The 21,383-nt window shown below is 42.4% G+C and overlaps 1 protein-coding gene across 4 annotated transcripts in view; it reads right to left on the bottom strand.

Moving 5' to 3' along the window:
* The window catches only part of EPB41L1 (erythrocyte membrane protein band 4.1 like 1), a 418,010-nt gene that overhangs the window by 255,873 nt on the left and 140,754 nt on the right, over positions 1-21,383 (bottom strand). For all 4 annotated transcript variants that reach the window (XM_053715999.1, XM_053715997.1, XM_053715935.1 and 1 more), the window contains exon 2: positions 17,257-17,289. The gene's annotated coding sequence lies outside the window, so the exon portion shown is untranslated. The remainder of the gene's footprint in view (positions 1-17,256; positions 17,290-21,383) is intronic.

The raw sequence follows: 21,383 nt of genomic DNA, 5'->3' as shown, positions 1-21,383 counted from the left end.
GCATCCTCCTGGACCCAGAGAGTATAGTCCTACATATGATGATCTTGTGGACTCTCAGCATCCCAAAAAAGTAAAGATAGATTGGAATACTGTTGTTGAATTTTGTCAGTGCAATTATTAGTTTACGGACTGTGAAGTTGCCCTAAAATCAGTAAATAATTGGATTTCTAATGGATTGGAATGAGGCATATATAAAATTATCTGAACTGGTTGGATGAGCAGTAGGAAGTCAATCATGATGTTAGAGGAACAGCATAAGTTTCTATCCCAAGGCCAAGAAGCCTCACTGCCGACCTCCAGCACTTTTTAAGTGATGCTCCCATCTTCATATCTAACTGATTTTCCACCTTTTGCCATTTTCGAAACACACAAAATGTTTCTGTGTTCTAGAGCTGACCCTTCCATGTCCTGTGTGGATCCAATGTATATTCTTCTAAGTTTGTGAAGCATTGGTTTGTTAAATGTATTTACCCAAGAAATTGCTCATTTAATGGCTGTTTATATAGAAGTATTGTGTTTCAGTTAATTTGCTAGCCTTATGAGTGAAAAAGGCCACTGTGGGGGGTCCCTCATATAACAGTTTGCATACAAGGGCAATGTGGAGGTTTATAAAAAGTCACAGGAGGGTTTATAGAGTATTTTAAGTTACAAAATGCCACCTAAGTATACTGGTGCACTTTGGAACTAAAAAAACTCCTTTACTGAAAACCGCGTTTATGAATTGTTTCAAGTGTTAAAATTGAAGGGACATTAACTTTAAAAATGAATTAAGTTTTAATAATTAGACCCAAATATTTTGTGCTAATTGAGTGATTCAGGCCACCCATCACAGTCACAGTTGTTTTTTTTGTTTTGTTTTTGAAGACCCAGGCATTACAGCCATCAGCCATATTGCCTGCTCCTATACTAAATATTAGCGCTCTCCTTCAAATACTTTTAACCAGTGTTGGGTCTCGGCTGTGCATGCACAGAGTACATATGGTTCGGGTCTCGGCTGTGCATGCACAGAGTACATGTGGTTCGGGTCTCGGCTATGCATGCACAGAGTACATGTGGTTCGGGTCTCGGCTATGCATGCACAGAGTACATGTGGTTCGGGTCTCGGCTATTCATGCACAGAGTACATGTGGTTCGGGTCTCGGCTGTGCATGCACAGAGTACATGTGCTTCGAGTCTCGGCTGTGCATGCACAGAGTACATGTGCTTCGGGTCTCGGCTGTGCATGCACAGAGTACATGTGGTTCGGGTCTCGGCTGTGCATGCACAGAGCACATGTGGTTCGGGTCTCGGCTATGCATGTACATAGTACATGTGGTTCGGGTCTCGGCTGTGCATGCACAGAGCACATGTGGTTCGGGTCTCGGCTATGCATGTACATAGTACATGTGGTTCGGGTCTCGGCTGTGCATGCACAGAGCACATGTGGTTCGGGTCTCGGCTATGCATGTACATAGTACATGTGGTTCGGGTCTCGGCTGTGCATGCACAGAGTACATGTGGTTCGGGTCTCGGCTGTGCATGCACAGAGTACATGTGGTTCGGGTCTCGGCTATGCATGCACAGAGTACATGTGGTTCGGGTCTCGGCTATGCATGCACAGAGTACATGTGGTTCGGGTCTCGGCTATTCATGCACAGAGTACATGTGGTTCGGGTCTCGGCTGTGCATGCACAGAGTACATGTGGTTCGGGTCTCGGCTGTGCATGCACACAGTACATGTGGTTCGGGTCTCGGCTGTGCATGCACAGAGTACATGTGGTTCGGGTCTCGGCTGTGCATGCACAGAGTACATGTGGTTCGGGTCTCGGCTGTGCATGCACAGAGTACATGTGGTTCAGGTCTCGGCTGTGCATGCACAGAGTACATGTGGTTCGGGTCTAGGCTGTGCATGCACAGAGTACATGCGGTTCAAATATTAAAATGACTGTAGTATAGAGCAGCCATTTAGGGTTTAATAACTAGATATCCATTAGGTAAGATTAAGTTAAAGGGATATGAAACAGTGTTCCTTTAGTATAACAAAGTTATATCAAAGTAAAGAGATTGTGTTAAAAACAGCAAACAACTTGTTTTCTTGCTAAATGTGCACCTAGAAATAATCAGTGAAGCCACTGCTTTTAAAATAACGAATAAAACAAATTGCAATGGTTTCCATTAAATATAACCCACTGCTTGGTGCTTTTTATTACAACAATGTTTTATATCCCTTTAATTTATCTTTCATGTTTACTGTCCCTTACATTGAAAGAACCTTGTTTAATGTTTGTGTGTTACAAAGATCTATGCTTATTTACTGAATATCTTGAAAGGGAGGAAAGTAGAGCTTTGATTGCCAGCAATATTTCCTAATCCAAGTTAGAAAGCGACTGCATGGCACTCTATGACACAAAAGCAATTAATGGACAGATTATAAATGGTGCGCTATTTAGCGCTTTTGCTCACGCGCAAACACTGCCATTAGTAAACTTTTAAGGTGTGCGAGTTAGCGCGTATTACAAGTTGAAAGTAAAATGTTTGTATTGAAAGCCGACGCGCACTAACTTCAGGGCTTTGGATTTCGCATATATGAAGCAGTGGACTCTCCTCCCACAGATAGAAATGAAATTATCAGGTAAGCATAATGTATGTTTTCCATCTTAATGGGAGGAGAGTCCACTGCTTCATTAATTACTTGTGGAACCAAATACCCAAGCTCTAGAGGACACTGAATGAAAAAAACGGGAGGGTAAAAGGAGGCGGACCCTAAACTGAGGGCACCACAGCCTTCAGAATCTTTCTCCTAAAAGCTACTTCCGCCGAAGCAAAAACATAAAATTTGTAAAATTTTGCAAAAGTATGTAAAGAAGACCAATTCGCCGCATTATAAATATGCTCCATAGAAGCCTCATTCTTAAAGGCCCAAGAAGAGGCCACAGCCCTAGTTGAGTGAGCCGCAATCCTCTGAGGAGGCTTATGTCCCGCTGTCTCATAGACCAGATGGATAATGCTCCTCAACCAAAAAGAAAATGAAGTGGAAGAGTCCCTCTGCTCCCTGCGCTTCCCTGAATACACAACAAATAAAGACGAAGTCTGTCTGAACTCCTTTGTAGCCTGAAGATAAAACTTCAAGGCCCGAGCCACATCCAAATTATGAAGCAACCTTTCCTTTGACAAAGAAGGGTTAGGACACAAGGATGGAACAACTATTTCCTGATTGATGTTACAATTCGACACAACCTTGGGAAGAAACCCCAATCCAGTGCGAAGAACAGCCTTATCAGCCTGAAAAACCAGGTAAGGAGGCTCACATTGCAAGGCCGCTAACTCAGAGACTCTGCGAGCCGATGCAATAGCCAGTAGGAATAGGACTTTCTAGGAAAGAAGTTTAATGTCAAGCGCATGCATAGGCTCAAACGGAGCCCTCTGCAAAATCTTAAGAACCAAGTTTAAGCTCCAAGGAGGAGCAGAATTTCTAAAGACAGGCCTGATCCTAGACAGAGCCTGAACAAAGGACTGAATATCAGGAAGTTCCGCTAGCTTCTTGTGTAACAGTACAGATAAAGCTGAAATCTGACCCTTTAAGGAACTGACAGCAAGACCCTTATCCAGTCCGTCTTGGAGAAAATACAGAATCCTGGATACCCTCACCTTGTGCCAGGGATATCTACATTCCTCACAACAGGACAAGTAGGTCCTCCACACCTTATGATAGATGCGCCGTGTGACCAGCTTACTGGCCTGAATGAGAGTATCAATCACTCTCTCCGCAAATCCTCTGTTGGCTAAGACTAGGCGTTCAACCTCCATGCAGTCAGTCTCAGAGAATCGAGATTTTGGTAAAGAAATGGCCCCTGAACCAGCAGATCTCTGCGACAGGGTAACCTCCATGGAGGAGACGATGACATCCCCACCAGATCCACAAACCCCGTCTTCCGTGGCCACAACGAAGCAATCAGAATAAGCGAAACTTGCTCCTGCTTGATGCGGGCCACTAAACGAGGTAGAAGTGGCAACGGTGGAAAAATGTAAGGTAGGTTGAACTCCCAGGGCACCGCTAAGGCATCTATCAGCTCTGCCTGTACCCGTATCTGAGTAGCTTGAAGTTGAGTCTGGACGCCATGAGGTCTATCTCCGGCGTCCCCCATCTGTTGCAGATCTCCGCAAACACCTCGGGATGGAGAGATCATTCCCCTGGATGAAATAATTGTCTGCTGAGAAAATCCGCTTCCCAGTTGTCCACACCCGGAATGTGGATCGCTGAGAGCGAACAATTGTGGTTCTCTGCCCATTCCAGAATCGGAGACACCTCCCTCATAGCTAGGGAGCTTCTCGTTCCCCTCTGATGGTTTATGTACACCACCGAGGTGATGTTGTCCGACTGGAATCTGATGAAACGGGACGACCCTAAGAGGGGCCAAGTCCTCAGAGCGAGGAATATTGCTTGTAGTTCCAAGATATTTATCGGTAGGGTCGACTCCTCTTGAGTCTACCTTCCCTGTGCCCTTCTGTCACCCCAAACAGCTCCCCATCCTGATAGACTTGTATCCGTGGTCACAATCGCCCAGGATGGTCTTAAGAAGGATGTGCCCTGGGACAGCTGTCCTGGACGGACCCACTAAGAGAGGGATTCCCTCGCTCGATTGTCCAGAGAAATCTGCTGGGATAGATCTGAGTGATCGTCGTTCCATTGTCTCAACATGCATAGTTGCAAAGGTCTTACATGGAACCTGGCGAAAGGAATGACATCTATGCTGGAAACCATGAGCCCGATCACCTCCATACACCTGGCCACAGATGGCCTTGAGGAGGTCTGAAGGACAAAACAGCTGGACGCAATCTTGGAACGTCTCTGATCTGTCAAGAATATCTTCATAGATATGGAATCTATTATCATACCCAGGAACTCCACGCTGTTGCTGGGAACCAGAGAACTCTTTCCCTCGTTTATCTTCCATCCGTGGGATCAAAGGAGAAGAAGAAGAGCCCTCGAGTGGTCCTCCGCGAGACTGCAGGACGGAGCCTGAATCAGGATATCGTTCAGATAAGGAGCCACCACGATACCTCTGGCTCTCGCTACCGCGAGCAGCGCTCCCGGAACCTTCTTAAGACTCTTGGGTCATTTACCAGAGCGAACGGTAGGGCCACAAACTGGAAGTGCTGGTCTAGAAAAGTGAATCTTAGGAACCTGAAGTAGGCCTTGTGGATTTGCATGTGAAGGTAAGCATCCTTCAAATCTATTGTTGTCATAAATTGCCCCTCTTGAACTAGGGGCAGAATCAATGTGATTGTCTCCATTTTGAATGATGGAACTGACAGAAACTTGTTTAGGCACTTTAGGTCCAGAATCGGGCGGATTGTGCCCTCCTTCTTTGGGACCACAAAAAAGTTTGAATAGTACCCTACACCCCTTTCTGCTAGAGGTACTGGAATGATTACTCAGAGAGGAGAGATCCCTCACACACTCTAAGAAGGCGTCTCTCTTCTCTGGTCTTGAGGATAGGTTTGACAGGATGAATCTGCCCCTGGGCGGATGAGTCTTGAACCTTATCCTGTAACCCTAGGTGATAATCTCCAGAAACCAAGGATCCTGTAAGTCTCGCATCCAAGCCTCTGCGAACAGAGATAGTCTGCCCCCAGAGCCGAATCGAGGGCCGCCCCTTCATGTCGACTTTGTCTCGGCAAGCTTCTTGCTATGCTTGGATTTGTTCCAAGAATGAGCTGACTTCCAAGATTCGTTGGACTGCTCGGACTTCACAGCAGGCTGCTGGCGTTGAGACAAGTCCGAACGAAAGGGAAGAAGAAAAGTAGAGCCCTTAGGCTTAATCTTCCTCAACATGGATTCTAATTTTTTATCTATGGGCTCTTTGAAGGACGAACTATACTCAAGGGGAATAGTCGTCCGCTTCGCGAGTGTGGAGATAGCTCCATCCACCTTAGGAGTGGCCCCCCATAGCTCAAGCTGAGAGTCTGGAACGGGGAACAGCTTTTTAAAAGAGGTAGAGGGAGAAAAGGACAAGCCAAGTTTCCCCCACTCATTCTAAATAATAGAAGCCATCTTCACAGGAACTGGGAAGGTCTGTGGCACCACCCTGTCCTCGTAAACCCTATCTAGCTTAGGGATCAATGGTTCTTCTGGAAGTTTCGGCTCCGGAACCTCCAACGTAGCAGGCACTTCTTTCAGTAAAAAGCGCAAATGCTCCATCTTAAACTTTAAATCTGGCTCCTCCGCAGCCGGAGGTTTAGAAGACACCGATTCCTTCCAAGAGAGAGTCGGAGGCGTCCTCATCAGCGGATAATCTATCAGAGACATCGAACGGAGTAGATGACCCCTGTGATGGAAGGCTATGTCTTTCCCTTCGCTTGCGCTTCGCAGGGCGTGGTAAGACATGGAAGGCCGCAAAAACCGCCGTTTGCAGCTGGGCAACGAAATCTGGCAGCCAAGAGGCCCCTCCCGCGGGAGGATCAGTCGGGCCATGGGGAGATGCATGTGTGATCAGAGATGAATGTAGGGAATGCACCTTGCGGGACGGAGAACCCTCAGAGGTGGACGGCTCAGTAGTGCTAAATATCTTATTCTTTTTAGATATTGCAATCTTATCAAAGCATGTGGAACACAGTTGACTGTTCACACATTGCTAGAGCCTCATCTCACACATGAAGCAGCACTAAACACAATAAAGATATTATGCATAAATACCCCCCTGTTCAATAATCCCCTTTCCAGGGATATTAACCCTTGATTCTATACAGATAAAAGGAGAAACAATGTGACCCCCTCTTCTTGCGTTATCATATGCGTATAAATTAAATGATCTTACCAGAATATATTCTGTGGAACAGGAACGACCCTTCAAGTGTGACAGGTTAGTAGCATCGCTCCTGACATGGACTTGAGTGCATAAAGCAGGCAGCGAAACTCGTCAACGCTGATTGCTTAAGGAGCTGTTAATCTGACTCAGGATGGCTTCGCAGAAAGACTCTCCCTGCATCTCCAGACTCTAACTTTTGCCCATGCTCTCACCGAGAGGCTGACAGGACTACTTAAAACTCCAGTCCCATTTTGAAGAGTACTACCCTCCATAAGAGACTACTCTGAATCTTCCGACACTTCTCAGCCAACCTCCTGTGACGAAAGGCAAAGAATGACTGGGGGATGAGGGGAGTGGGGGAGGTATTTAAGCCTTTGGCTGGGGTGTCTTTGCCTCCTCCTAGTACACAAGGTTCTTAATTCCCACAAGTAATGAATGAAGCAGTGGACTCTCCTCCCATTAAGATTGAAATTTACAGTAAATACACAGTAAAATACATTATTAAATATTAAAATTGAATAAAAATGATTTTTCATGTTTTCAGGTATATATGTGTATATATGTATGTATCTTCATGTGTATTTATGTGTTTATATGTACTGTATATATGTATGTATATATATATATATATCCATTATAGTCCTTTCCATTCATATACCGTGATATACACAATATACCTTTTAACCTCTGTAACTTTTAAAAAATATTTATATGAATAATTTTATTAGATATCGTATATATGAGTGTAACACTTTATTTTAATATATTCATGTTGTGTTTAACGCAATTTTTTTTTTTTAGCCCTTACCCTTTGCGCTCAGGTGCTCATGCTTACTTTAAACATGTAATACATGCACAAGTTAACGCGGGCGTGATATATCAATATCGCATGCACTAACATCAGCGTGACACTTGTAATCTAGCCCTAAATAAAAAAAAAGTCACAGGTCCCAAGGAATGCAAAGGCAATGGCTGCTATCGTTCTGAATGTATTTTTCACAATGAGGCTGTGCCCATGTCCTCCTGGTCATGCTATTACATTGTACTAGATTGTTGGCGCTCTACAAATAACACATAATAATAATAACTAGTTGGTGACTTAAAGGGCGATTTAAACACTTTCAGCCAGATTTCGGAGTTTTGCGTTATGAGCGGCTCGGTAACTTGCAAGTTATTTCCACCGCTCACCTTTAATAGCGCTGATATTACAGGTCTTCCAAAAACCTCCGTTAGTGGGCAATATGGCAGCGTTGAGCTCCATACCGCACACAAATACCAGCGCTGCTTTGAGCTGGTTTTATGTGCTTGTGTACGATTTCCCCATAGACATCAATGGGGAGAGCCGGTTGAAAAAAAAGCCTAACACCTGCAATAAAGGAGCGTAAAGCTCCGTAACGCAGCCCCATTGATTCCTATGGGGAAAGAAAATTTATGTTTAAACCTAACACCCTAACATAAATCCCGGGTCTAAACACCCCTAATCTGCCACCCCCAACATCGCTGACATCTACATTACACTTATTAACCCCTAATCTGCTGCCCCCAATGTCGTCGCCACATACATAAATTGATTAACCCCTAATCTGCTGCCCCCAATGTTGTCGCCACATACATAAATTGATTAACCCCTAATCGCCTGCCCCCAATTTCGTCGCTACCTACATAAATGTATTTACCCCTAATCTGCTGCCCCCAACGTTGCTGCCGCACTATACTAAAGTTATTAACCCCTAAACCTCTGACCTAAATAATTCCTATTTAAAACTAAATACTTACCTAGAAAATAAACCCTAAGCTAGCTAAAATATAACTAATAGTTACACTGTAGCTATCTTAGGTTTTATTTTTATTTCACAGCTAAGTTTGTATTTATTTTAACTAGGTAGACTAGTTAGTAAATAGTTATTAACTATTTACTATCTAGTTAAAATAAATACAAAGTTACCTGTAAACTAAAAGCTAACCTGTCTAACATTAACACCTAACATTACACTAAAATTAAATTAATTAAATACAATTAACTAAATTACAAAAAAAATAAAAAAAATTATCAAATATTTAAACTAATTACAGCTTATCTAAAAGCCCTATCAAAATAAAAAAGCCCCCCAAATTAAAAAAAAACCCTAGCCTACACTAAACTGCCAATGGCCCTTAAAAGGGCCTTTTGCAGGGCATTGCACGAAAGAAATCAGCTCTTTTACCTGTAAAAAAAAAAATACAAACAACCCCCAACAGTAAAACCCACCACCCACACAACCAACCCCCCCCCCCCAAAAAAAAAATACCTAAAAAACCTAAGCTTCCCATTGCCCTTAAAAGGGCATTTGGATGGGCATTGCCCTTAAAAGAGCATTTAGCTCTTTTTCTGTGCCCAAAGTCCCTAATCTAAAAATAAAACCCACCCAATAAACCCAATGAACCGGATGTCTTGAAGATGGAGCCGCTCCGCGTCGGAAGGATGAAGATAGAAGATGCCATCTGGATGAATACTGTACTTCTGCCCGCCTTGAGGACAACATCTTGCCGCTTGGATAAAGACTTCTCCCGGCTTCTTTGAGGACTTCTGCCCGCTTGGATGAAGACTTCTCGCGGCTGGATGAGGATAGATGTCCGGTCTTCAAAAACTGTAAGTGGATCTTCGGGGGTTAGCGTTTGGTTTTTTAAGGGTTTATTGGGTGGGTTTTATTTTTAGATTAGGGACTTTGGGCACAGAAAAAGAGCTAAATGCCCTTTTAAGGGCAATGCCCATCTAAATGCCCTTAAAGGGCAATGGGGAGCTTAGGTTTTTTAGGTAGTTTTTTTTTGGGGGGGTTGGTTGTGTGGGTGATGGGTTTTACTGTTGGGGGTTGTTTGTATTTTTTTTTACAGGTAAAAGAGCTTATTTCTTTGGGGCAAAGCCCCGCAAAAAGCCCTTTTAAGGGCAATTGGCAGTTTAATGTAGGCTAAGGTTTTTTTATTTTGGGGGGCTTTTTTATTTTGATAGGGCTATTAGATTAGTTGTAATTAGTTTAAATATTTGATAATTTCTTTTTATTTTGTGTAATTTAGTGTTTATTTATTTTTTTAAATTTAGTTAATTGTATTTAATTAATTTAATTTATTTAATTTTAGTGTAATGTTAGGTGTTAGTGTAAGACAGGTTAGCTTTTATTTTACAGGTAACTGTATTTATTTTAACGAGGTAGCTAGTAAATAGTTAATAACTTTTTACTAAATAGTCTACCTAGTTAAAATAAATACAAACTTAGCTGTGAAATAAAAATAAAACCTAAGCTAGCTACAATGTAACTATTAGTTATATTGTAGCAAGCTTAGGGTTTATTTTACAGGTAAGTATTTAGTCTTAAATAGGTATTATTTAGGTAATAATAGTAATTTGTATTTAGATTTATTTTAATTATATTAAAGTTAGGGGTGTTAGGTTTAGGGTTAGACTTATGGTTAGGTTTAGGGGTTAATATTTTTATTTAGTGTTAGTGATGTGGGAGGCCAGAGGTTTAGGGGTTAATAACTTTAGTATAGTGGCGGCGACATTGGGGGCAGCAGATTAGGGGTTAATAAGTGTAGTTAGGTGGCAGCGATTTTGGGGGCAGCAGATTAGGGGTTAATAACAGTAATGTAGGTTGCAGCGATGTTAGGGACAGCAGATTAGGGGATAATAATATTTAACTAGTGTTTGTGATGTGGGAGTGTGGTGGTTTAGGGGTTAATATGTTTATTATAGTGGCAGCGATGTCCGGAGCGGCAGATTAGATTTAGTGTTTGCGATACGAGAGGGCCTTGGTTTAGGGGTAAACAGGTAGTTTATGGGTGTTAGTGTACTTTGTAACACTTTAGTTATGAGTTTTATGGTACAGCTTTGTAATGTAAAACCCATAACTACTGACTTTCAGTTTACAGTACAGATCTTGTAGTTATGGGCTGTACCGCTCACTTTTTGGCCGGACAGGCAAACTCGTAATACCGGCGCTATGGAAGTCCCATTGAAAAAGGACTTTTTGAAAGATGCGGTAGTTACGTTGCATGACGGCCAAAAAAGTGTGCGGGACAGATATACCTCGTAATAGCAGCGGTAGTTACAAAGCAGCCTTATGAGTCTTTTTCACTCATAACACAAAACTCGTAATCTAGCCCTTTGATAATACAATGTTCTAATCTATTATAACACTTTTATTAAACAAAACATAATTTATGCTTACCTGATAAATTCCTTTCTTCTGTAGTGTGATCAGTCCACGGGTCATCATTACTTGTGGGATATTAACTGCTCCCCTACAGGAAGTGCAAGAGGATTCACCCAGCAGAGTTGCTATATAGCTCCTCCCCTCTACGTCACCTCCAGTCATTCGACCAAGGACCAACGAGAAAGGAGAAGCCAAGGGTGTAGTGGTGACTGGAGTATAATTTAAAAAATATTTACCTGCCTTAAAAAACAGGGCGGGCCGTGGACTGATCACACTACAGAAGAAAGGAATTTATCAGGTAAGCATAAATTATGTTTTGTTCTGTTAAGTGTGATCAGTCCACGGGTCATCATTACTTGTGGGATACCAATACCAAAGCAAAAGTACACGGATGACGGGAGGGATAGGCAGGCTCTTTATACAGAAGGAACCACTGCCTGAAGAACCTTTCTCCCAAAAATAGCCTCCGAGGAAGCAAAAGTGTCAAATTTGTAAAATTTGGAAAAAGTATGAAGCGAAGACCAAGTTGCAGCCTTGCAAATCTGTTCAACAGAGGCCTCATTCTTAAAGGCCCAAGTGGAAGCCACAGCTCTAGTGGAATGAGCTGTAATTCTTTCAGGAGGCTGCTGTCCAGCAGTCTCATAAGCTAAACGAATTATGCTACGAAGCCAAAAAGAGAGAGAGGTAGCAGAAGCTTTTTGACCTCTCCTCTGACCAGAGTAAACGACAAACAGGGAAGACGTTTGTCGAAAATCTTTAGTTGCCTGTAAATAAAATTTAAGGGCACGAACTACATCCAGATTGTGCAAAAGACGTTCCTTCCTCGAAGAAGGATTTGGGCACAAGGATGGAACAACAATCTCCTGATTGATATTCCTGTTAGTGACTACCTTAGGTAAGAACCCAGGCTTAGTACGCAGAACTACCTTATCCGAGTGAAAAATCAAATAAGGAGAATCACAATGTAAGGCTGATAACTCAGAGACTCTTCGAGCCGAGGAAATAGCCATTAAAAATAGAACTTTCCAAGATAACAACTTTATATCAATGGAATGAAGGGGTTCAAACGGAACACCCTGTAAAACGTTAAGAACAAGGTTTAAACTCCATGGTGGAGCCACAGCTTTAAACACAGGTTTAATCCTGGCCAAAGCCTGACAAAAAGCCTGAACGTCTGGAACTTCTGACAGACGCTTGTGTAACAGAATGGACAGAGCTGAGATCTGTCCCTTTAAGGAACTAGCGGATAACCCCTTTTCTAAACCTTCTTGTAGAAAAGACAATATCCTAGGAATCCTAACCTTACTCCAAGAGTAACCTTTGGATTCGCACCAATATAGGTATTTACGCCATATTTTATGGTAAATCTTTCTGGTGACAGGCTTCCTAGCCTGTATTAAGGTATCAATAACTGACTCAGAAAAACCACGCTTTGATAAGATCAAGCGTTCAATTTCCAAGCAGTCAGCTTCAGAGAAGTTAGATTTTGATGTTTGAAAGGACCCTGAATCAGAAGGTCCTGTTTCAGAGGTAACGACCAAGGTGGACAGAATGACATGTCCACCAGATCTGTATACCAAGTCCTGCGTGGCCATGCAGGCGCTATTAGAATCACTGATGCTTTCTCCTGTTTGATTCTGGCAATCAATCGAGGAAGCATCGGGAAAGGTGGAAACACATAAGCCATCCTGAAGGTCCATGGTGCTGTCAAGGCATCTATCAGGACCGCTCCCGGATCCCTGGATCTGGACCCGTAGCGCGGAAGCTTGGCGTTCTGTCGAGACGCCATGAGATCTATCTCTGGTTTGCCCCAACGTGGAAGTATTTGGGCAAAGACCTCTGGATGAAGTTCCCACTCCCCCGGATGAAAAGTCTGACGACTTAAGAAATCCGCCTCCCAGTTCTCCACTCCCGGGATGTGGATTGCAGACAGGTGGCAAGAGTGAGACTCTGCCCAGCGAATTATCTTCGATACTTCCATCATTGCTAGGGAGCTTCTTGTCCCTCCCTGATGGTTGATATAAGCTACAGTCGTGATGTTGTCCGACTGGAACCTGATGAACCCCCGAGTTGCTAACTGGGGCCAAGCCAGAAGAGCATTGAGGACTGCTCTCAATTCCAGAATGTTTATTGGAAGAAGACTCTCCTCCTGATTCCATAGTCCCTGAGCCTTCAGAGAATTCCAGACAGCGCCCCAACCTAGTAGGCTGGCGTCTGTTGTTACAATTGACCAGTCTGGCCTGCTGAATGGCATTCCCCTGGACAGATGTGGCCGATAAAGCCACCATAGAAGAGAATTTCTGGTCTCTTGAATGGAATGAAGGACACGGCATGCATTTTGAAGTTTTGTTAACCTGTCCTCTGTCAGGTAAATCTTCATTTCTACAGAATCTATCAGAGTCCCCAGGAAGGGAACTCTTGTGAGTGGAAAGAGAGAACTTTTCTCTTCGTTCACTTTCCATCCATGCGACCTTAGAAATGCCAGTACTATCTCTGTATGAGATTTGGCAGTTTGAAAGCTTGAAGCTTGTATCAGTATGTCGTCTAAGTACGGAGCTACTGAAATTCCTTGCGGTCTTAGTACCGCCAGAAGAGTGCCCAGAACCTTTGTGAAGATTCTTGGAGCCGTAGCCAGTCCGAATGGAAGAGCTACAAACTGGTAATGCCTGTCTAAAAAGGCAAACCTTAGATACCGGTAATGACTTCTGTGAATCGGTATGTGAAGGTAAGCATCCTTTAAATCCACTGTGGTCAAGTACTGACCCTCTTGGATCATGGGCAAAATTGTTCGAATAGTTTCCATCTTGAACGATGGAACTCTTAGGAATTTGTTTAGGATCTTTAAATCCAAGATTGGCCTGAAGGTTCCCTCTTTTTGGGAACTACAAACAGATTTGAGTAAAACCCTTGTCCTTGTTCCAACCGCGGAACTGGATGGATCACTCCCATTAATAAAAGATCTTGTACGCAGCGTAGAAACGCTTCCTTCTTTGTTAGGTTTGTTGACAACCTTGACAGATGAAATCTCCCTCTTGGGGGAGAGGATTTGAAGTCCAGAAGGTATCCCTGAGATATGATCTCTAACGCCCAGGGATCCTGAACATTTCTTGCCCAAGCCTGGGCGAAGAGGGAAAGTCTGCCCCCCACTAGATCCGGTCCCGGATCGGGGGCCCTCAATTCATGCTGTCTTAGGGGCAGCAGCAGGTTTTCTGGCCTGTTTGCCCCTGTTCCAGGACTGGTTAGGTTTCCAGCCTTGTCTGTAGCGAGCAACAGCTCCTTCCTGTTTTGGTGCAGAGGAAGTTGATGCTGCTCCTGCTTTGAAATTACGAAAGGAACGAAAATTGGACTGTCTAGCCTTGGCTTTGGCCTTGTCCTGAGGCAGGGCATGACCTTTACCTCCTGTAATGTCATCAATAATCTCTTTCAAGCCGGGCCCGAATAAGGTCTGCCCTTTGAAAGGAATATTAAGCAATTTAGATTTAGACGTAACATCAGCTGACCAGGATTTTAGCCACAGAGCTCTGCGTGCCTGAATGGCGAATCCTGAATTTTTAGCCGCAAGTTTAGTTAAATGTACTACGGCATCTGAAATAAATGAATTAGCTAACTTAAGGAATTTAAGTTTGTGTGTGATGTCATCTAGTGTGGATGATTGAAGTGTCTCTTCCAGAGACTCAAACCAAAATGCTGCTGCAGCCGTGACAGGCGCAATACATGCAAGAGGTTGCAATATAAACCCTTGTTGAACAAACATTTTCTTAAGGTAACCCTCTAATTTTTTATCCATTGGATCTGAAAAAGCACAGCTATCCTCCACTGGGATAGTGGTACGCTTAGCTAAAGTAGAAACTGTTCCCTCCACCTTAGGGACCATTTGCCATAAGTCCCGTGTGGCGGCGTCTATTGGAAACATTTTTCTGAATATAGGAGGGGGTGAGAAAGGCACACCGGGTCTATCCCACTCCTTAGTAACAATGTCAGTAAGTCTCTTAGGTATAGGAAAAACGTCAGTACTCGTCGGTACCGCAAAATATTTATCCAACCTACACATTTTTTCTGGGATTGCAACTGTGTTACAATCATTCAGAGCCGCTAATACCTCCCCTAGTAACACACGGAGGTTCTCAAGCTTAAATTTAAAATTTGAAATGTCTGAGTCCAGTTTATTTGGATCAGAACCGTCACCCACAGAATGAAGCTCTCCGTCTTCACGTTCTGCAAACTGTGACGCAGTATCAGACATGGCCCTTGCATTATCAGCGCACTCTGTTCTCATCCCAGAGTGATCACGTTTACCTCTTAGTTCTGGTAGTTTAGCCAAAACTTCAGTCATAACAGTAGCCATATCTTGTAATGTGATTTGTAATGGCCGCCCAGATGCACTCGGCGCTACAATATCACGCACCTCCTGAGCGGGAGATGCAGGTACTGACACGTGAGGCGAGTTAGTCGGCATAACTCTCCCCTCGTTGTTTGGTGAAATATGTTCAATTTGTACAGATTGACTATTTTTTAAAGTAGCATCAATACATTTAGTACATAAATTTCTATTGGGCTCCACTTTGGCATTAACACATATAGCACAGAGATATTCCTCTGAATCAGACATGTTTAACACACTAGCAAATAAACAGCAACTTGGAAATACTTTTCAAAGTAATTTACAAATAATATGAAAACGAACTGTGCCTTTAAGAAGCACAGAAAATATTATAACAGATAAAATAATTAAGTTATAGCATCAATCTTTGTCAGAATATACAGTTTTAGCAAAGGATTGTTCCCCTCAGCAAATGATAACTAACCCAGGCAGCAGAAAAAAATACACAAATAAACGTTTTTTATATCACAGTCAATACAATCAGCACAGCTCTGCTGTGAATGATTACTTCCCTCAAAAAAGACTCTTGAGATCCCTGAACTCTGTAGAGATGAACCGGATCATGCAGGAAGAAAATGAACCTCTGACTGAGTTTTTCTGATGCATAGTGAAAGCACCAAAATGGCCCCTCCCCCACACACATAACAGTGAGAGGGATCAGTGAACTGCTCTAATTTAAATTAAAACTATTGCCAAGTGGAAAAAAAGTGCCCAAAACATTTTTTCACCCAGTACCTCAGAGAAAAAAACGTTTTTACATGCCAGCAAAAAAACGTTTTACCTCAATAATTAATTGTCATTTAAAACCTATTGCAAGTCCCTGCAAAATAGGTTAAGTCTATGTATACAGTTTAAAAGCCAGAGAAGTACCATTTCCCAGAAAACTGAAGTGTAAAATATACATACATGACAGCCTGATATCAGCTACATCTACTGCATTCAAGGCTGAGTTTACATTATAACGGTATGGCAGGATTTTCTCATCAATTCCATGTCAGAAAATAATAAACTGCTACATACCTCTTTGCAGATTAATCTGCCTGCTGTCCCCTGATCTGAAGTTTACCTCTCCTCAGATGGCCGAGAAACAGCAATATGATCTTAACTACTCCGGCTAAAATCATAGAAAAACTCAGGTAGATTCTTCTTCAAATTCTACCAGAGAAGGAATAACACACTCCGGTGCTATTATAAAATAACAAACTTTTGATTGAAGATATAAAAACTAAATATATCACCATAGTCCTCTCACACATCCTATCTAGTCGTTGGGTGCAAGAGAATGACTGGAGGTGACGTAGAGGGGAGGAGCTATATAGCAACTCTGCTGGGTGAATCCTCTTGCACTTCCTGTAGGGGAGCAGTTAATATCCCACAAGTAATGATGACCCGTGGACTGATCACACTTAACAGAAGAAATTATCTTTTCTGATTGTTATTGACCCCTAAAAAGACGATAATACATAGTTAAATTCCTAAACCAGTGAGCAGGGCACAGAAAGTGATTTTTGGCTTTACACATATGCTGCTCACCAGCCTTAATACATTGCTCCAAGGAGTGCTGCTTTATGTAATACATTGCTCCAAGGAGTGCTGCTTTATTTATGTGTTTAATCCCTTGGTGGAGGAAAGGCATTCATTTCAATTAAATGCTCTAATAAATTATACCATTGTATTATTACTACATATCCATTTAATTTTGTAAGGGTAAGATATTTTTTTGGGAGGGATTATACAGAGCAATTATGAAGGGTTAAATGGTGCATAAGGACGAGTTATTAGGAGGTGTTACATGACAAATGTGAAGGGTTAAAGAGAAAGACTATAATAACAGGTAAGGGCCATTACATGTAGATGTTATTAAGCTTTACAAATGCATGTTAAACTGTTCAGTACTTACAGCTCCAGTTCACCACTGGGTCCGTCTTAGGAGCTGTAGAGAAAACAGTAATTAAAGATTAGTTACTTGCTCACACTCTGCAGTGACTATGCAGCAAATAGCTATACAGATTTCTACAATTATACAGTGGTTGTCTCTTCAGGTAACCTCAGAATGCCCATAATCTGTACTGTGAGGCACTGAAGGGGTTATCACTCACAATTTACATAGAGGCAGAAGGAGTATGTTCAGGAACTACGTAGTGATATACAGCTAAGGCAGTGCTGGCAGGTGCTTGTGACAGTAATGAGACCATACAAACCCCGGGGCAAAATATTACCTGAGTAAGCACCTCCCCCTAATGACCTTCACATACCAGTCACACTTCATAACACATAATACAGTCTTCTCATACCAGTTATACACTACACAGATTGACCTTACATGCCTGTAACACATGCACACCGATGAACTATACACATTGCAAATGCACATATCTTCCTATAAACAATATACCACATAGAGTGTAACTTGCACACTAACATACCGTATACACTTTAACAGGTGCACACTAGTATACTGTACACACTGTAACAGGTGAACACTAGTATAACGTATACACACTAATATACCGTACAGAATGGAAAATGCAGGGTGGATAAAAATCAAGGCTTTTTAAAAAAAAAACATTTTTACAAAATCAGATTTTTTTTTTAATTTAAATATGATTTTTTTTACATTTAAATACAGACAGTTTATATTGAAGGGATAGTCTAGTTAAAATTAAACTTTCATGATTCAGATAGAGCAGGCAATTTTAAGTGACTTTTTAATTTACTCCTATTCTCATTTTCTCTTTGTTCTCTTGTTCCCTTTATTTGAAAAAGCTGGAATGTAAACTTAGGAGTCGGACCATTTTTGGTTCAGAACCCTGAGTAACGCTTGCTGATTGGTGGCTAGTACTACCCAGGTGCTGAACCAAAAATGGGCCGGCTCCTAAGCTTACATTCTTGCTTTTTAGATAAAGATGCCAAGAGAACAAAGAAAATGCATAATAGGAGTAAATTAGAAAGTTGCTTAAAATGACATGCTCTATCTGAATCATGAAAGATTAATTTTGACTAGACTGTTCCATTAAAGGTAATTCATCCTGAAATTGGTTTTTATTTATATAGCACATATATATCACATATTATTTTTGTAGTTCTCAAAACTGTGAATTTGTGCCTGCAGAAATAACATAATTTATGCTTACCTGATAAATTTATTTCTCTTGTAGTGTATCCAGTCCACGGATCATCCATTACTTATGGGATATTCTCCTTCCCAACAGGAAGTTGCAAGAGGATCACCCACAGCAGAGCTGCTATATAGCTCCTCCCCTAACTGTCATATCCAGTCATTCGACCGAAAACCAAACAGAGAAAGGAGAAACCATAGGGTGCAGTGGTGACTGTAGTTTAATTAAAATTTAGACCTGCCTTAAAAGGACAGGGCGGGCCGTGGACTGGATACACTACAAGAGAAATAAATTTATCAGGTAAGCATAAATTATGTTTTCTCTTGTTAAGTGTATCCAGTCCACGGATCATCCATTACCTATGGGATACCAATACCAAAGCTAAAGTACACGGATGATGGGAGGGACAAGGCAGAATTAAGCGGAAGGAACCACTGCCTGAAGAACCTTTCTCCCAAACACAGCCTCCGAAGAAGCAAAAGTATAAAATTTGTAAAATTTTGATAAAGTGTGAAGCGAAGACCAAGTAAATCTGTTCAACAGAGGCCTCATTTTTGAAGGCCCAGGTGGAAGCCACAGCTCTAGTAGAATGAGCTGTAATCCTTTCAGGGGGCTGCTGTCCAGCAGTCTCATAGGCTAGGCGTACTACGCTCCGAAGCCAAAAGGAAAGAGAGGTTGCCGAAGCTTTTTGACCTCTCCTCTGTCCAGAGTAAACGACAAACAGGGAAGATGTTTGACGAAAATCCTTAGTAGCTTGTAAGTAAAACTTCAAGGCACGGACTACGTCCAGATTATGTAAAAGACGTTCCTTCTTTGAAGAAGGATTAGGGCACAACGATAGAACAACAATCTCTTGATTGATATTCTTGTTAGAAACCACCTTAGGTAAAAACCCAGGTTTGGTACGCAGAACTACCTTATCTGCATGAAAAATCAGATAAGGAAAATCACACTGTAAGGCAGATAGCTCAGAGACTCTCCGAGCCGAGGAAATAGCCATCAAAAACAGAACTTTCCAAGATAAAAGTTTAATATCAATGGAATGAAGGGGTTCAAACGGAACTCCTTGAAGAACCTTAAGAACCAAGTTTAAGCTCCACGGGGGAGCAACAGGTTTAAACACAGGCTTAATTCTAACCAAAGCCTGGCAAAATGCCTGGACGTCTGGAACCTCTGCCAGACGCTTGTGCAAAAGAATAGACAGAGCAGAAATCTGTCCCTTTAAGGAACTAGCTGATAATCCTTTGTCCAAGCCCTCTTGGAGAAAAGACAATATTCTAGGAATCCTAACCTTACTCCATGAGTAATTCTTGGATTCACACCAATAAAGATATTTACTCCATATCTTGTGGTTAGATTTGCCTGTATTAAAGTATCCAATGACTGACTCGGAGAAGCCACGCTTTGATAGAATCAAACGTTCAATCTCCATGCAGTCAGTCTCAGAGAAATTAGATTTGGATGATTGAAAGGACCTTGTATCAGAAGGTCCTGTCTTAGAGGCAGAGTCCATGGTGGAAAGGATGACATGTCCACTAGGTCTGCATACCAAGTCATGCGTGGCCACGCAGGTGCTATCAGAATCACTGATGCTCTCTCCTGTTTGATTTTGGCAATCAGTCGAGGGAGCAGAGGAAACGGTGGAAACACATAAGCCAGGTTAAAGAACCAAGGCGCTGCTAGAGCATCTATCAGCGTCGCTTCTGGGTCCCTGGACCTGGATCCGTAACAAGGAAGCTTGGCGTTCTGGCGAGACGCCATGAGATCCAACTCTGGTTTGCCCCAAAGATGAATCAACTGAGCATACACCTCCGGATGGAAAGTCTGACGACTTAGAAAATCCACCTCCCAGTTCTCCACGCCTGGGATATGGATTGCTGACAGGTGGCAAGAGTGGTACTCTGCCCAGCGAATTATTTTTGAGACTTCTAACATCACTAGGGAACTCCTGGTTCCCCCTTGATGGTTGATGTAAGCCACAGTCGTGATGTTATCCGACTGAAATCTGATGAACCTCAGTGTTGCTAACTGAGGCCAAGCCAGAAGAGCATTGAATATCGCTCTTAACTCCAGAATATTTATTGGAAGGAGTTTCTCCTCCTTAGATCCCTGTGCCTTCAGGGAATTCCAGACTGCACCCCAACCTAGAAGGCTGGCATCTGTTGTTACAATTGTCCAATCTGGCCTGCGAAAAGTCATACCCTTGGACAGGTGTACCCGAGACAACCACCAGAGAAGAGAATCTCTGGTCTCTTGATCCAGATTTAGCAGAGGGGACAAATCTGTGTAATCCCCATTCCACTGACTCAGCATGCATAATTGCAGCGGTCTGAGATGAAGGCGCGCAAATGGCACTATGTCCATTGCCGCTACCATTAAGCCGATTACCTCCATGTACTGAGCTACCAAATGGAGTGAAGAACACGGCAAGCATTTAGAAGTTTTGATAACCTGGACTCCGTCAGGTAAATTTTCATTTCTACAGAATCTATAAGAGTCCCTAAGAAGGAGACTCTTGTGAGTGGGGATAGAGAACTCTTTTCCTCGTTCACTCCTCTTACGACCTCCATCTTGGTTGAGGCTTGCAAGAGAATGACTGGATATGACAGTTAGGGGAGGAGCTATATAGCAGCTCTGCTGTGGGTGATCCCCTTGCAACTTCCTGTTGGGAAGGAGAATATCCCATAAGTAATGGATGATCCGTGGACTGGATACACTTAACAAGAGAAAACATGCCCCTTCTTCACAGCAATAATGTTATAAAATAAACATATAGAGTAAAGAAATAGACCTTAAAAGAATATAATCATGAAAAAAAACTTTTGGGTTTTAGAAAGAGCATTCCATTTTCAGATTTACTTCATTATCAAATTTGCTTCATTCTCTTTGTATCCTTTGTTGAAGTGGA

The sequence above is a fragment of the Bombina bombina genome, chromosome 1 (assembly GCF_027579735.1).
Source record: "Bombina bombina isolate aBomBom1 chromosome 1, aBomBom1.pri, whole genome shotgun sequence".
Classification (NCBI taxonomy): domain Eukaryota; kingdom Metazoa; phylum Chordata; class Amphibia; order Anura; family Bombinatoridae; genus Bombina; species Bombina bombina.
This window is presented reverse-complemented; position numbering and strand designations above follow the sequence as displayed.